This window comes from Euprymna scolopes, chromosome 4 (genome assembly GCF_053919585.1).
Source record: "Euprymna scolopes isolate OS-2025 chromosome 4, ASM5391958v1, whole genome shotgun sequence".
Lineage (NCBI taxonomy): Eukaryota > Metazoa > Mollusca > Cephalopoda > Sepiida > Sepiolidae > Euprymna > Euprymna scolopes.
Window position 1 is genome coordinate 131601368 of NC_136485.1, and position 19073 is coordinate 131620440.

The 19073-nt window shown below is 35.2% G+C and overlaps 1 non-coding gene across 1 annotated transcript; it reads left to right on the forward strand.

Moving 5' to 3' along the window:
- Positions 1-18435: 18435 nt before the first annotated feature.
- Positions 18436-18599, forward strand: LOC145273789 (U1 spliceosomal RNA). Its single transcript, XR_013866523.1, has one exon. It is a non-coding gene; the product is annotated as a U1 spliceosomal RNA (small nuclear RNA).
- The last annotated feature ends 474 nt before the right edge of the window (positions 18600-19073 follow it).

The window sequence follows — 19073 nt, forward strand, 5'->3', positions numbered from 1 at the left end:
TGAAGATCAACTCGCACATACGCACCATGAAGATCAACTCTCACAAATGCACCATGAAGATCAACTCTCACAAATGCACCATGAAGATCAACTCTCACAAATGCACCATGAAGATCAACTCTCACAAATGCACCATGAAGATCAACTCTCACAAATGCACCATGAAGATCAACTCTCACAAATGCACCATGAAGATCAACTCGCACATAGGCACCATGAAGATCAACTCGCACATACACACCATGAAGATCAACTCGCACATACGCACCATGAAGATCAACTCGCACATACGCACCATGAAGATCAACTCGCACATACGCACCATGAAGATCAACTCGCACATACGCACCATGAAGATCAACTCGCACATAGGCACCATGAAGATCAACTCGCACATACGCACCATGAAGATCAACTCGCACATATGCACCATGAAGATCAACTCGCACATACGCACCATGAAGATCAACTCGCACATACACACCATGAAGATCAACTCGCACATAGGCACCATGAAGATCAACTCGCACATACGCACCATGAAGATCAACTCGCACATATGCACCATGAAGATCAACTCTCACAAATGCACCATGAAGATCAACTCGCACATACACACCATGAAGATCAACTCGCACATACACACCATGAAGATCAACTCGCACATACGCACCATGAAGATCAACTCGCACATACACACCATGAAGATCAACTCTCACAAATGCACCATGAAGATCAACTCGCACATAGGCACCATGAAGATCAACTCGCACGTACACACCATGAAGATCAACTCGCACATAGGCACCATGAAGATCAACTCGCACATACGCACCATGAAGATCAACTCGCACATATGCACCATGAAGATCAACTCTCACAAATGCACCATGAAGATCAACTCGCACATACACACCATGAAGATCAACTCGCACATACGCACCATGAAGATCAACTCGCACATACACACCATGAAGATCAACTCTCACAAATGCACCATGAGGATCAACTCGCACATAGGCACCATGAAGATAAACTCGCACATACGCACCATGAAGATCAACTCGCACATACACACCATGAAGATCAACTCTCACAAATGCACCATGAAGATCAACTCGCACATACACACCATGAAGATCAACTCGCACATACGCACCATGAAGATCAACTCGCACATACGCACCATGAAGATCAACTCTCACAAATGCACCATGAAGATCAACTCTCACAAATGCACCATGAAGATCAACTCTCACAAATGCACCATGAAGATCAACTCACAAATGCACCATGAAGATCAACTCGCACATACACACCATGAAGATCAACTCGCACATACGCACCATGAAGATCAACTCGCACATACGCACCATGAAGATCAACTCGCACATACGCACCATGAAGATCAACTCGCACATACGCACCATGAAGATCAACTCGCACATACGCACCATGAAGATCAACTCGCACATACGCACCATGAAGATCAACTCTCACAAATGCACCATGAAGATCAACTCTCACAAATGCACCATGAAGATCAACTCTCACAAATGCACCATGAAGATCAACTCTCACAAATGCACCATGAAGATCAACTCTCACAAATGCACCATGAAGATCAACTCTCACAAATGCACCATGAAGATCAACTCTCACAAATGCACCATGAAGATCAACTCTCACAAATGCACCATGAAGATCAACTCTCACAAATGCACCATGAAGATCAACTCTCACAAATGCACCATGAAGATCAACTCTCACAAATGCACCATGAAGATCAACTCTCACAAATGCACCATGAAGATCAACTCTCACAAATGCACCATGAAGATCAACTCGCACATACGCACCATGAAGATCAACTCGCACATACGCACCATGAAGATCAACTCACACATACGCACCATGAAGATCAACTCGCACATACGCACCATGAAGATCAACTCGCACATACGCACCATGAAGATCAACTCGCACATACGCACCATGAAGATCAACTCGCACATACGCACCATGAAGATCAACTCGCACATACGCACCATGAAGATCAACTCGCACATACGCACCATGAAGATCAACTCGCACATACGCACCATGAAGATCAACTCGCACATACGCACCATGAAAATCAACTCGCACATATGCACCATGAAGATCAACTCTCACAAATGCACCATGAAGATCAACTCTCACAAATGCACCATGAAGATCAACTCTCACAAATGCACCATGAAGATCAACTCGCACAAATGCACCATGAAGATCAACTCGCACATACACACCATGAAGATCAACTCGCACATACGCACCATGAAGATCAACTCGCACATACGCACCATGAAGATCAACTCGCACATACGCACCATGAAGATCAACTCGCACATACGCACCATGAAGATCAACTCACACATACGCACCATGAAGATCAACTCGCACATACGCACCATGAAGATCAACTCGCACATACGCACCATGAGGATCAACTCCCACAAATGCACCATGGAGGTCAACTTGCCATTACACTACATGAAGATCAACTCGCACATATACACCACAAAGCTAAACTCACACATACGCACCATGAAGATCAACTCGCACGTACGCACCATGAAGATCAACTCTCACGTACGCACCATGAAGATCAACTCTCACGTACGCACCATGAAGATCAACTCACACGTACGCACCATGAAGATCAACTCGCACGTACGCACCATGAATATCAACTCGAACATACGCACCACGGAGATCAACTCGCACATACTCACTATGAAGCTCAATTCACACATAACTGTTTGGTGGTTCAATTTTGGGTTTTGAATTGATACTGGCTTAGTATCATTGAAAAGCTGTGAGACTGGACATAACTAATGCATATTAGTGGAAATATTTTTTCCGTGATATAAGCATTATTTAAATTGAAACACGTAAGTTTAGAATGCTAATATAATATAGATTTCGTTTTTAACAAACATTTATTTGTTTTCAAATGAAATTTTTGGCGAACGTATTGCTTTTGTCAGGATCAAAATCAGTTTATATTTTTCTTTTTACTTTTTTCGTGGTATAGTGTCAATGTTGTATTGAGACTAAATTTACATTAATTATGCTTGCACAAACCAGAACATGTGACATCTCCTGGATGATCTCCACTCGGATGTTTCCTGTGCAAACTCATCGGGTCACAGAGTTTGATATATTGTCAAAACATGGCAATTCAAATCCTTGCTGTCCACTCATCGCTAGATAGATAGATAATTATATAAATAGATCGATAGATCGGGTAGAAATATTTAATTGTCCGTTATCTGTTTATCTATTATCTTTCAACCCTTTTTATTGCACATTTTCTACTTCTCCATTTTAAATTAAGAGGAACTAAATATGCCTACCCCGCTGACAAAGAAAGCTATTATGGCATAATCCACTGTGAAATAAAATCCGCAATTTATGTCATGTGGCGCTAATCCTTGTGCCATGTCAAAACTACAACTCAGTCACCTGTTACCTCATGGCCTCTTAGTAAAACCAACTTTCAATTACAGAAGCGTCACTCCACTCTCATTGGCACTACCTGTGGTCAATAATATCTTCGGCAATCGGCTAAAACAACAGAAATTGAGGCCGTTTGTTTCATCAACTCGTAATAGTTATTGTTCATGGCTTTACAAACAAGCTCTTCTTCCAGCGGGTAGTAAAACAAAACTTCAACTTGGCAGGCCTTACTGCCTCTGTCATTATCGATATTCAGTCACACTACTAAATCTGGGGAACAAAACAGAAAAAAAAACTTTAGCTACAGCCTATCTGGTGGTCAGCACACTAATTTTTGAAAATACCATTTAAGTTACAGATTCACTCGGACTTCAAATTTGAGGGGCCATGACCATCCAACCAGAGTCACGGAAAAGAGACAAATTTATACCTTAACTAACTTAACAATTTTCACCATCCCTACAGTGCCTAGCAGATCCTTAATTAGCGGAGAGGTATCATGTGAAAATGTCGTCCCCTGCTGGGATATCGAGGCAACCAAAATAAGGTAACTCCCCTCTCATACAACTCTAAAAGCCCTAACCTTGATGTTACCCACTCCCCTTATGAGAACATCTTGCGTGATCAAGCATTACTCGTGTTGGTCCCATTTATTCTACACTTTCATCACAACTTAATGTTCATAATACAATGACCCAATGCCATCATGGTTGTCCATGTATAAAGGTGGGGTAATCTTGATACCAAAAATGAGTCTTTACAAGCATCCGAAAACTGATAGCATGGCATCATCTTGCATCATGTGGAGATCTTAATCATCCCGTCACAGCTATAAACTGCACATGCCCCCTAGAAGATAATGGATTTTCCTTATAACAATACGAGGCCGTTTAATCCTATGCCTCCCGCTGAATCTACACGAATCAATCCATGCAATAATATATCAAGTTTTATTGACAATAAATTAACAGCTTGTAAATATAATGAAAACAAATTGTAGTTATGAGATGGCTTTTCTCTTTTATGTTTGCCTCCCGCCGAATTCTACACGAATTCAGAGAAAAATCAGATAAAAAACAACAAAATAAAAAAATTCGTGCCCCTCTCAAAAACTAGAATAAACACCGACTGAACTCTTACCCTTACTAAACTTAAAATAAACTCGCTGACCACTTACTAATAACCCGGCTGTCTGTTTTTTTTAATAATTACTCATTAATAAACAAGTACGCCACAAGCCAAGATCATCTGACCTGTTCCAGTTTGCGATACAAAGCAAAACAAAACAACAATAAAATTGTACAAAAATAGTGCAAAAATCACATACTGTTGTTCAAATACAAAAAGACGATTCCGTTCAACAAACATTTAAAATGAATCTATTTCACTATGTCCCGTTTCACCAGATTAAAACAGTTCAAAACAATAAATAACAGTTCTGTGGAACACCAAAACTTCCACGGCAGCAGATTCAGTGCAACATGATGTGCACGAATCACAAAAAATACATTAACTGCGTTTCATAGTTCGATTCAAATCTGAAAACAATTTCGATTTTTACAGTTCTTTCCAGAAAATACGACAATATAACTCAATTAAAACGACACAAAAATATTGTTCCCGGGCGGCACCAAACAGCTCAGACCAATTCATTTCAATTGCGGGTTTTTTCTATTTTTTTTCTTTTCTTACTTCCCCCCCAAAAAAATCAACAAGCATAATAAAATATTTAAAAAAATTTCAGCAACTAAGATTCATACTTTTTCTTAAAAAAAACATGATAAAACACAATAAAACATTTCAAAAAATTTCAGCAACTAGAATTCGCAATTTCTTAAAAAAAAAACATTGTAAAAACGCAAACATTTCAACAACAAAAAATTCAGCAATCGTTTAATTACAATTTTCAAAAAGAAAATTATTCACCTTTAAAAATAACCACGTCGCAATTGTTCAACCCCCCACCCCCAAAAAAAACGAAAGAAAAAAGTTTAAGAAACTTCTCTCTCGAAAATTGTTTTAAACTTTAAAATTCACTTGGAGCCCAGGAGATATCATTTTCGCCAAACGCCGCCATCATATGAAAAAAAACTGTTGCCTGTTTAGTGGGGCTCGCGCATGCACGTACACGTTTATGTGGCACTAGACACACCCCACAGTAGTAGTCACTCGTGAACGGCGAACTCTTTTTCATCAACTGTCGTACTCTAATTAAAGCAAACATAAAAGAGAAAAGTCATCGCATGACTACAATTTGTTTTCATTATATTTACAAGCTGTTAATTTATTGTCAATAAAACTTGATATATTGTTGCATAGATTGATTTTGTCATTTCTTCTTGCTATTGCCCCTCTCCCTCTATCTCTCTCTATCTCTCTCTCTCTTTCACACACACACATATACCAAAGCCGAGGCCTCCTACTGAAGTAGTTGTTGCTATTCTATTCAAGCAAAAGTATATTAAGGATGAGTCTATTTTAAATACGACAAATTACATGACACTATTTTTACAGGTTTTATAACCTTTAGGATCTTGATATTATTTCTTTTATTTTTTAACATTATCTGTTAAGGTTTTAAATATCTAATGTAATCTTCTTGTTAGCCGAAACAGCCGTTTTTTTTCATTGATGCATAGTTTGATCATTGGATAGCGAAATCTGACAGCAGAGTCATAGATATGTTGTTTCGTCTTTTTTACGGATAGAATAATAGAAATAATTAGAAAGACCAACGACTGACTTCATGATTTGCTCTGGGGTTTGGTTTACTTTCACTGCAATTTTCAGCAAATGCATTTTACCCTTGCAACCTCCAACATGTAGAAAAAAAAAAAGATGTCGGCTCATTTGATAGTGAACACCCAAGGAATATAATCGATTTTGCTTCTTTTCTATGTCGATTATTGTACATCTTACTCTAAAAAATTTACTAAATAAATTTTTTTGTTTGTTACTTCAACTAACACTGCATGGAGTTTTCCGCTTTCAACATTATTTGTATGATTTTATGTCCTGCATTGCTGTTATATTTGCGTAGACTATTTTATTTTTTTCACCACGTCCCATGTCTATTGTTATGACATGCAAATATCTGGTCCTTTTGGGAAAATAATTTGGTAGTTCAGGAGGATAGTATCATGCCAAACAAACATAGACATACTGTCCTTCTCCTCTTATGAGGATTTATGTCTGGGAGGATGGTATCCTGGAGGATGAATATATGCTACGGTTAGTCTCTTAAAACAAGAGATAACAGACTACCCTCACCTCAAAGTAAGAGCTAATCTGTTATAATAAAGTTATATTTATATTTGTTTGTTAGTTCACAATTTGATTAATATGTACAAAAGATACACGGTTTCATGGATTAATTTTCATACTAAAAACTGACGTTTACACACTTACATTTCAGCATGATTTTTTATATAAATTTTTTATTCAAATCTCATTTACATATTACATTAAGGAAACTCTATTTTAATAATTAGCTCCACGTTATTGTTTGTTGTAATAGAATTGTTTTTATTGTTCTATTTAGAAATATTTAAAATTTATTTAATTTATTTTTAATTTATTTTCTATAATCATTAGCATACATCAGTTGCCTTTAAAACGAAAGTAAGTTTATTTAAGCTATTTCCCGCGTTATTTTTATAGACCAAAGTTGATGTATGTTATGCTTCCATAAATCCAACATATGATCCACTTTCTGGAAAACCGTAAGAAGTTGGGATATTTGGTGTATCTTGAATGGTATGCGACTAAACCCTCCGCCCGCCAATATTTTTCAATCTGACAACATGCAGTGTTAGTTGAAGTAACAAAAAAAAAATAATTTTTCATTTAGTAAATTTGTTAGAGCAAGATGTACTATAAATTGATGTAGAAAAGAAGTAAAATCGATAATATTCCTTGTGTGTTCACTATCAAATGAGCCAACATCTTTTTTTAAGGCTTCCACTAAATGTTAGAGGTTGCAAGGGGAAATACAGATAGCACATAATAAGATGGTCTCATCAGTAGAGAATAGATACTATATTATCCCCCCTTAAAAAAGAGGATGTGCATAATGACTAGGCTATGACAACAGCATATTCTTTTCCTTGTTTTGATTCTCACGTATATATATATATATATCCATTGATATCTTATGTTTTTATGTAGAGTGATGTGGTTCTCGGTTGATTAATTGTCTAACTGTGTCGTATATATACTTGAGAGTCCAAATAATGAAAAGAATATGCGGTTGTCACAGATCTACGAATGATATATGAACACATACTACACTGCCTCTAAGAAAGAGGGAAATCTTTAGCAGAATAATACTATGAGAAAAGAACAGCTACTATATTATGACACTTTACGGAGGAGGAAATGCCTGGGAGTTGTGTCATGACAACAGAACAGATTGTATACTACTCTCTCCTTCTGAATTTAGCATTGAAAGGTAGTAGATTAATCTGAAAGAGTAAACAGAATAGCGCATTGAAGTATAGTACATTGTTAAATTAATCAAGGAAATAGTTTAGTTTCGGCTTCAAATAGATAGCTACGAAATGTCTATTACTAATAGATGGGTAGACAATGTTCTTTTGCTGTAGTGGATAGTCAAACGTTTCCTATTTGGATAATTACTGATAAGAGTAATAATTTAAATGCAACTCTATTCGCTCACATATAAATGAGCCCTAATCACACTATACTGCAATGTTAGTCATGTTGGAACTAAAATAACAAAAGTATTTTGCAATATCGTGCATGAATGCCGAGAGAAATCAACAATACGTCTTAGTTTCTTTGTTTGTTGTTGTTTTTTTTTTTTTTTTTTTTTTTTTTGTTTTGTTTTGGGATTTCTTTTATTCTCAACAAAGGTTGCATTTTTGAATGCCAAATGGAAACCATTTTTTGACAGAAGCAATTAGCGAAAACAACAAAGATTCATCGACTGAAGGTTGAAGCAGAAAGAAAATCTCCCCCCCCCAAAAAAAAATAAAAATAAAAATTAGCTATGAAACCTCTTTCATCTGTAATCTCTCACTAAGTTATTTCTATTTTGTGAGCTTCTAACCTGCGGGAAAAAATGTTACATGTATCCAAACGTTGGCAAAGAAAATCAGCAATACCCGGGAGTAATAACTTAAAATGTTTTCCTATTGTAATTTCTATTTTCTTTCTGTCATCTTCACAAACCTATCTTCTATCTATTAACACGATAGCGTGTGTGTTATTTTCTGCGTGATGCTTACATCTTTTTTTCCGATTGACTGTCGTTTAATTGTTGACCTTCCATTTCTTGTAATTAATAATTTTACCAAGAATTCATCATATTTTTGGTTTCAATTTCAATTATAGCTGATGGCACTCAAGTCATCTACTTTTTTTTTTTATAAATAACTGTACCAAGAATTCTTCATAAGTTTTGGTTTCAGTTTCGATTATAGCTAATGGCATTCAAGTCATCTATTTTTTAATAAATTCTTGACCAAAAATTCATATTTTGATTTCGGATGAAGGAACTAAAGTTATATATATATGCATACATATATGTTTTTTTCTTCATAAATTTTGGTTTCGGTTTCAATTAAAGCTGATGCATCCAAGTCATATGGATATATTTTTTTATTTTTAAAATCAAAACTACAGAATATATAAAAACCGATAGAAAATTGACTCTATAGTAATATATACGAAATCTGAATTAATATATATCATATTTAAACGTTCCTTCTAGCTAAGATAAATACTTTTGCAGGTTTAACAAAAGGGCTACAATATAAGCGCGTCTTCATTTACACTGTATATCCACAGAATGCCCAAATCAATATATTACATATGAAATAGTCCGCAGTGGAATTTCCACAGGCCCCACTAGTTATTTATCATTTATTTTCATTAACAAGTTATGATCATAACTAAAAGTCACATGGAGATGAAAGTTAATTAGATGTATTTGGTGATGAAGAATCTTATAAACGGATTGAAAATGTTGAATAAAATGGAAATTTTTTTTTTACTTATGGGGACGGTTTATAAAATATACTTACTGACATTCGTTTTGAAAACGACGAGATTGTAGTCGGTAGGGGAGCAATATTGTGATACCATGTTTCACAAAGGAGAAATTCTTGCAAAGAGAATCTGGTAAATATTTATAAAAAATGGTAAATCCATATTCTTCCATAAGACCTTTAGAATAATAAGAGCGTCTTTCCATTTTGCTGCCGTTCTAAATAAAGTAGCTTACCTATTAAATTAAAATATGTATTAATGGGAATGGACTCTTCCCCCTCCACCCTCATTCTGAAGAATTATAAGGTTCAAGTGTTGTATTTACTCTTATGAATTTAGTCATTATAGTCTACAGTTTTTACATTTTTTTTCTCGTATTCATTTTTCAAGAGAATTATAATTCGGTAATCTAATATATAAAAAGGTTATATGTCTGTCTCCATATTTTCAAACTCTATCTCCTCCGAAACTAAAAGTCTTCTTTTATGGGTCTTTACCTGGTTGAAACAGTTTTTAGGCGGTCAAGAATAGGTTAAGAATTGAAAATATCGCTGTATATTCATTTTAGTTTATTTTTTATTTTTAATTTTTAATCAGTTCATATGCGTTTCATGTTGGTACAGTGGTAACGTCTCCAGTTTTTGAATGCTACAGTTTCGGTTTCGATTCTAGCTGATGGAACTCAAATACTTTTTTTTTTACTTTTGAAATCACAACTCTTATAAAATATACAAAATCTGAACAAAGTAAAATATATTTAAGCGCATTTTACGCCAGCACCCCCCACTCGCTAGCAAATTATAAGTCAATATCATCTTTCTCCCCTCTCTCTCTTTCTTTCTCTCTCTTTCTCTTCATATATATATATATATATATATATATATATATATATATATATATATATATATATGTTTATTTATTAGTTTTACAGAAGTTCAGAAAAACATTGGTACCGTCGGTTTCAAGCCCAAACACAACGGGAAACCGTTAATGGTAACACGTAAATAATGTTCGGCTCTCGTCAGCCATCTTGTTTTCTGCCCCGGGGCATATTTTTTCGGTGGACTCATGAAAACAAGATGGCTGACGAGAGCCGAACATTATTTTCGTGTTACCATTAACGGTTTCCCGTTGTGTTTGGGCTTGAAACCGACGGTACCAATGTTTTTCTGAACTTCTGTGAAACTAATAAATAAATATTTAGCTCTTATATCGAAAAAGTTTTTCTTTGTAATCGAGGACTTTGTCGGAACTCTTTCCCCAAAATACAGTAAGCAAATATATACATATATATATATATATATATATATATATATATATATATATATATATATATATATATATATATATATATACACACGCAATTTCATGTGTCCACGGAAAGTTTTCAAGGGATACGTTATGAATCAATTTGTGCACAAAATAAAGTTTATTACACTATAAAAGAAAACAGCACAATAAAATAGGAAGTAGACGTCAGCCGAACTTGTCTGAGTGAAGCATGAACATTGACTGAGACCACTTCAACTCACAAGCAAGAATAAATGTGAATCTGATTGGTTAGCTAGCTATTCTATACATCATGTGGATATATATAAAAACAAGTGATAAAATTCTATTCATATTAGCCTAACTGTTCCTTACAGAGATGAAATGCGAAAGATTTTTAGTTGCTTAATTGCTATATATTCTCATAACTTATATACATATCAAGGGACGTTTCAAAGGTAATTCTTCCTATTTCTAATTCCGCCCGAATGAATCAGAGAAAATTGCATTGCTCTGATGACTGAACTCCTCTATTCATGACCTGAAATTTCTTCCGTCTGTTGCAGATATTAGCGGTGTAGGACTCTAAGAAATCAACCCCTGTCATATACGTGCATCAGAAGCAGAGATGCGTCAGTGAATTTCCCTGCGCGGAAAAAAATTGAACCGATCAAAATTCATCGGCGCATATTGAACGTTTATGAAACTAATGCGTTTGATGTCCACACAGTTAGGAGATGGACTTGGCAATTTCAGATTAGCGGCAGAGATGTTAGTTACAAAGCATACTTCAGACTTTTATGGTTGAAGCATGAAAAATGGCCGACAAAAGTGCATTGAGAATGGTGGTGACCATATAGAAAAATAAATTCTGGAGTACAAAAGGTCGCTCGTTTATTGGTACCACTCCTGCCTTTGTAGCGCTTCAACATTTAAGTTTTTTAGTTATAAAATAGGAAACCTTACTTTGAAACGACCCTCGTGTGTGTGTGTATATATATATATATATGTATATATATATATATATACAAGCGAGATAAGGCACTGATAGAATTCAGATGAAAATCCTGATAGATATTACTTAAAGTAATACTTTCAAGGAGATCCTAGCCAAAGAGAAAAAGCTCAATATTTAAGAATAGAGCAATATATAAGTTTCGTGGTTCAATTTTAAATTCTGAAAAAAACAATATATAGAGACATATATTCGATTTTAGAATTTATTGTTTGACAAAGGAATATATAGAAGGGGTTATTTTAATTTCAATCCACGGATTTTCAACAATCGCTTATATCATCAGAGGAAATGAAATGCAGTTAGCAAAATGTTCAGCTGCGAATGGACGCTATTTTGCTTCTCAGCACAATTATTGAAAATAGTTTTTTGAGTGGTTGTGGATAATTATATGGAGAAAATTATATGAAAAGAGGAGTTGATACAACCTGGGTAGTCCATTATCGGAAGGAGTCCAATGTCATTCGGGGTTATAAATTTGGGTGGGCAGAAAATAAGCACATGGGAGAAAGTGATATTCCCATATAGCGAAGGATTATTTTGCCATCTTTGGTATTTTGATAACTACACTATTGATTCTGAGGTCCATTGCACACTTAATTCAATGCTCAAATTCTATTACTCATGGGGATAATTACAATGGAATGGTATATCCACCCAATTTCGAATATACTTTATCAACACCGAGAAAGCATTAGGACCACAGCAAATAACACACAATCAACACAACAACGAATAAGACTGCCCGGTATATTTTTCGAAATATCCAGAAGGAGCAGTACGCTTTTGCTATATGGGAATACAACCAGTTGCAATTAGTATTTACATAGCACTTTCTACCAATAAGTATTACAGGCAAAATAAATAAATGATATCTACAACAAAAAAAATCCCATACATTTATTGTTTACAGGGAATGATTCAGTGGTTGGGTTTCAGGCATCATTTTCTGTAGTTCTGGTTTTGAATCTCGTAGGTTCTGCCACGCTGATGCGTCGTATAATGACGAAACATGTATGGCGGATAATTATAGATATGTGTGTGTGTAAGTGTATTGTATTTGTGTGCATATATGCATAGAAATACATTTGCAATTTATACGGAATGCAGTTCAGTTTGTTTGACATAAAGTTTTTATGGTCAATAACTAAAATAACATAAAACGTCGAAATGCATTTGTTTAAAATTAATGTTTTCTCTAATGCAAACCATTAGTTTATGAACGTGCAGCTCCACTTTGTGAATTTTCACGTTAATTAATCATAACAAAACGCCCTCAATATTCCAAGCATATATTTTTATTTTCTGAAAATAAGAAAAGAACAAAAATCCAAGCTTTCCCATTAGTTTAATTAACCTTTGAACACTTATCGCATTTATCTGATGAAACAACTGAAGCCACAATAAATCCAACATGAATTACAACTATTAAAAATGTCATTTTTCCTCCAGCTAAAGCGCCATTAGTTGATGACGTCACGTTCGCCATTACATGTTTCATGTCAACATAAACTCTTTGTTTTATTCTTTCTTTCTTTTTTTCCAACATGGAAGGATTTCGTGGAGCATCAAGTAAAACAGGAGAATGAAATTTAAATTCATACAAAAATATAAAAATGAGAAAACATGAGAAATTCTGTTCCATAAATCATTGAAATTCCGTCAAGGGTACTCAACAAGTTTTCATTCAGTTGAGGCAATGTCTGTACATTTCTTTTAATGCGTCCGTTTCGTGTATGTGTGTGCATAGCATGTATAACAAGCTAGCAGAAGTAAAAACACAAACATTACAACACATTTTGGTTGATTTGCACAAACTTAACCATTTGGTATAGAATCATGTTAATCAACCGAAACTTAATGATGTTCTTACTTACACATTCTAACAATCCAACCTCCGACACCACGTCCGCCATTCTGGCGCTAGCCGCACACACGTACACACAACACGAAAACAAACGCTGTCCTACCCAGCACACACGCACACGTTCACTACCGTCTTCTTTAAAACATGTTCTTTTGAAGAGACGATTTTTTAAGCTGTTAACACACATGTTTTGAAAATCTAGCGAAAATTAATTTTCCTGAAATTTTTCAATATTTAAAAATAAATTATGCCGGCTGATAAAATTTTAAAACTTTTTTTTTAAGCTAGAAAGATAAAATTTAAAAATACTTATTTATATATATATATATATATATATATATATATATATATATATACATATGAAACTAAACTAAAAAAACACGCGCGTTCACATGTGGTCTTAAGTTCATTTCGGGTTTGTATTACTGTACACATGGATTCGAAAAAGTTGTCAAAAAACAAATATATAACAAATAAATGTTATCAAAGGCAAGATAATTTACTTTTCTACCAAACTGGATATATTTTTCGTGTTTTTATTCAATGTAACATATTTATTCAGCTCGAAAAACGGGTTTGTATTACTGTACACATAGATTCGAAAAAGTTGTCAAAAACAAATATATAACAAATAAATGTTATCAAAGGCCAGATAAGTTACTTTTCTACCATACTGGATATATTTTTCGTGTTTTTATTCAATGTAACATGTTTATTCAGCTCAAAAACCATACAGTGTTTACCGATGTATTAGAAAATTCAAGATGGCGCCTCACTCCCTCTTTAACACGGTAAGTATAGGGAAAAGGTGTTATAAATAAAAAACTAGAAAAAATACTATTAAAAACCCGCCGAATATATGTCAAGCTATGTCACGGTAACATATATTGAGCGTGTTTTTAACAGTATTTTATCCAGTTTTTTATTTATAACACCTTTTCCCAAACTTACCGTGTTAAAGAGAGAATCAGACGCCATCTTGAATTTTCCAATACATCGGTAAACACTGTATGGTTTTCGAGCTGAATAAACATGTTACATTGAATAATGTCACGACCAGGTTAATGGATGACCGAATTGATTGGCAGTCAGATCGCGACATAAGAATTTATTTTATTTTATATCCAACATCTCATAATTATCTTCGGTTAATCGTCAGATATCGGATTAACCAGCGAAACATATCAAAAAGGAGAACGGAACAACAGAGCAAAAATGACGAAACGAACACTCAATAAAAGTTTAGAATTCAAGAAAGATTTTTATATACAAAGGAAGAAGAAAAAGTTCCGATAAAAAGAATGAGTGAGACAGACGTATTTCTGGGGATGTTTGTCAGATGTATGCGACATGCAAAATACAGTACAATATGTATAAAAGTTTGTGGAAAGAAAAAGATATTGGCATGAGATAGGCCAAACTTATCTGTTTTTATCCGTTAGGGTAAACACGGATTAAAAGTTCGCAAACACAATATCCAAGAAAAAAAAAGTTGAGATGGCGAAAGTTTATCTCTTCCTCGAATCTTAGTTCCAAAGAAGAATTCAATCGACAATACGATTGTATTTGACTAATAATCCGCAGTTTAACTGATCCAAATCTCAATCTTCGACGAGGTCCGATTCTCGGAGCGACTGTTTGATATACCGGGCTGTCTCGCTTCTTTTCGCCAACTGTTTATTTCTTATTTTCAAATCCCTCGTGCTTCGCGTTTCCCGCCACGAATGTTCAGTGTCTGGTTGCCATGACGACGTATTTCCGCTCGCTATGGCGATATTCACACCCAACCTCTGTCCCATTTCCCTCAGCCAAGTGTCTGCCACGCCACATCATTCACGGAGAGAGGGGGTTATCTGGTTCATTAGATTTTTAAGAAAGAGAGAGATACCGAGATATATATAGAGAGTAAGTAGAGAGATTGACTGTTCGCTTTGCTCTGACGTCACAATAAAAATACAAAAAATATATCCAGTTTGGTAGAAAAGTAACTTATCTTGCCTTTTATAACATTTATTTGTTATATATGTGTTTTTTGACAACTTTTTCGAATCTATGTGTACAGTAATACAAACCCACATTCATTTTGATTTTAAAAAAATTAATTTTGATTAAAAAAATAGTTTAATTTTAATATTTGTTTATTGTCTTAACTCAGATCAAATGTTTTGCTTGTGTTCTGCTTCAAATATTCATAATCTTACATGCATAATTTTCATTTAATTATATTAAATAAACTTCAAGTTTACTACAAATCAAATCGTGTTCCTTCACTTTTTTAAAATGTAATTTATAAGTAATTAAAGAACGCATTCTAATCTTTAAAATCAAAATACATACGAAATATTCAATTGCTTATAATACTTAAACAAAATATTCAATTGCATATAATATTCAATTGCTTATAATATTTAAACAAACAACTTGTGTTTTTTTTTATTATTTTTTTATCATTAATATTAGATGAGTTTCAGTATAAATCATCGTGTTCTTTATTTCAATCCAATTTTGAAGTTTTGTAACGCTGTCTGTAAAAATTACTGTTGATTATTGACAGTCTAAGAGTTCCACATATCTTGCTTGTTGGAACTTCGGCGATGACGTCATTTTTTCAGCTGGCCGGCCATCTTTAAAACGAAGGCCACATCACCATCCCCCCACCAAAAGGGGAAGCCTGGCATTTTCTCACCCGAAAGAGGGGAGCTTGGCAGTTTCTCCCCCGAAAGGAGGGAGCCGGTGTCCCCCCCCAATGGTGGGGGAACGAAGAGGCCAGGAGGAGGTGACATTTTTCTTTGGGGGGGGGAGAAGCCTCCAGGCACCCTCCTCCCTGAAGGTGGGGTTGGGGATTATCTCTCCCTGAAGGGGGGAGGCCGGCACCAAGCATGTAAATCCAGAGGGGTGACTTTTTTTGTTACCCCTCGGAGTGGGAAGGGGGCCGATCACCCAGGCAACGCCGGGTAACCCCTGCTAGTATATATATATATATATATATATATATATATATATATAAGTGAACGTGTCTGTCTGTCTGTCTGTGTACATTTCCCTACGCAATAACTCTGTCAATTTTTAGTCTATAGACTCGAAATTTGAAATACCGGGTACTGAGATTTGGGAAAATCGATGTGACGGGTGTCAGCCAGAAATTTGGCTGTTAAGGGGTCAAATTTCAACGATTCGACCTTTAAGAACTCTACCAAACTCCTCCGACAATTTTGGGTCTAGACACTTGAAATTTTAGATATAGGTTCCTTGAACCTGGATCTAACTTAATAAAGTGATTTGAGCCCGAAACAATAAATTTTAAGGGGTCATAATGGGGGTCAAAGTTTTAAAAAATTAACCATTTTTTTTTTGTTTTTTGCTTTTTTTGCACAGCATACACCTCCAAACACCCGAGCAACGTCGGGCACCCCTGCTAGTATATATATATATATATATATATATATATATATATATATATATATATATATATATATATACAATTAGATTAGAGATGAGTATTGGCTGAAGAGAGCTTGATATGGGTATTTAAAACGATCCTAATTATCGGGTTTGAAACCAACGGTACCAATGACTTATCTCATCTAAAACTGTAATTCTAAATATACACCTACAAATCTTAGTACGATCCGTAAACTACAGAACAGGAGTACAAAAATGATAAGAAATAAGCGACAATCTTTAAAATGTCAGCCGACGCAAAAAGGGACGCAACTCTTCAACTCGAATTTTTTTTTTTTGTTTAATTCGTGATTTGAAATAAACAGACAACAGGAAAAAAAAAACGAGTATTTAATATATTTTGTTTCAATTAAATGAAAATCTTTTTTTTTCTTTTTTTTTTTTGTAATTAATTTTTTGTTGGTTTGTTTCTGTTGAAAAGATACCGAATTTATTATTTGTTGCTGACGTGTAAACGACCTTGACATTCGCAATGAAGACAAAATGTAAGTTTCTTTAAAAAATGTCGTATTTTGTGTAAATGTTTGTAAGTTTAAATGAGATGAAATTATTTGTTATGAATTAGTTATTTTTTAATATAAAAATTGTGATGTGTCCATGTTGTTTACAATTTAATTTGTGTTATTTTATTGGTTTTAAAGCGAAGTGATTAGTATGTGGAGTTATGTAATATAAAAATAGCAAGTGGCGCCCGTAAATATCATACTTAATGTTCCGACAGATGCTGCAAGCTATGACTAGCAAAGACCAGATGTGGGGGCAACCACACATGCCTGACCATTAACCAGCTCCCATTTCCCACCTCTCGGGAGCTGGTCCCCTTTTTCCCTTCCCCCTCCCTTCACTCCTCACATTAAAAATCGGCCTTGTGCCTAATTTGCTCGGTGGGGGAGCAAATAAATACCATCATACTTACTGTTCCGACAGATGCTGCAAGCTATGACTAGCAAAGACCAGATGTGGGGGCAACCACACATGCCTGACCATTAACCAGCTCCCATTTCCCACCTCTCGGGAGCTGGTCCCCTTTTTCCCTTCACTCCTCACATTAAAAATTGGCCTTGTGCCTAATTTGCTCGGTGGGGGAGCAAATAAATACCATCATACTTACTGTTCCGACAGATGCTGCAAGCTATGACTAGCAAAGACCAGATGTGGGGGCAACCCCACATGCCTGACCTTTAACCAGCTCCCATTTCCCACCTTTCGGGAGCTGGTCCCCTTTTTCCCTTCCCCCTCCCTTCACTCCTCACATTAAAAATTGGCCTTGTGCCTAATTTGCTCGGTGGGGGAACAAATAAATACCATACTTACCTGGCACAGGGGTTAACGGTGATCATCCAGGCCGTTCTCCCAGAGCGAGGCCCTTCCATTGCACTACGGTTGGGTTGACCTTTGCGATCGTCCCAAATGTGGACGACTCGGGTGCGCTATTTCTAAGTGTGGGGTCTGCGTTCGCGCCCACCCTGATAATTAAATCAAAATCAGATCATTCTCTTAAAATTATTACATTGTGACTTTCATGATATTTTAATATTGAAATTTGTTCTGTAATATGTTTATGAACTCGAATTTATTCATATCGTTTTATAAAATATAACATTTTTTAAGCAAAGAATCTTGATTATTCATAGCCAAAACGGAAGGAGGGAGTAAGTATTTTTGGACTCTCTTTAAAAATCCGCCAAAAATCAAATAATTTATGAAATTTTCACCAATTAACAAGTGAACAATGAACTTTATGATGGTGTAGTTTTTTTTCTTAATCGATATTTATACATATATATTTTACCCCGCCCCCTTCTTTATTTATGGGTACAAATATGCTTAAAATAATTAGCCAAAACTGAAAAAATATATTGTATTGTGGGGAGGGTGAGTATTGTACAAAAAACAAAACCCCAACTCCGCACGTATCAGATTACAAGGTTGAAAATTCGAATT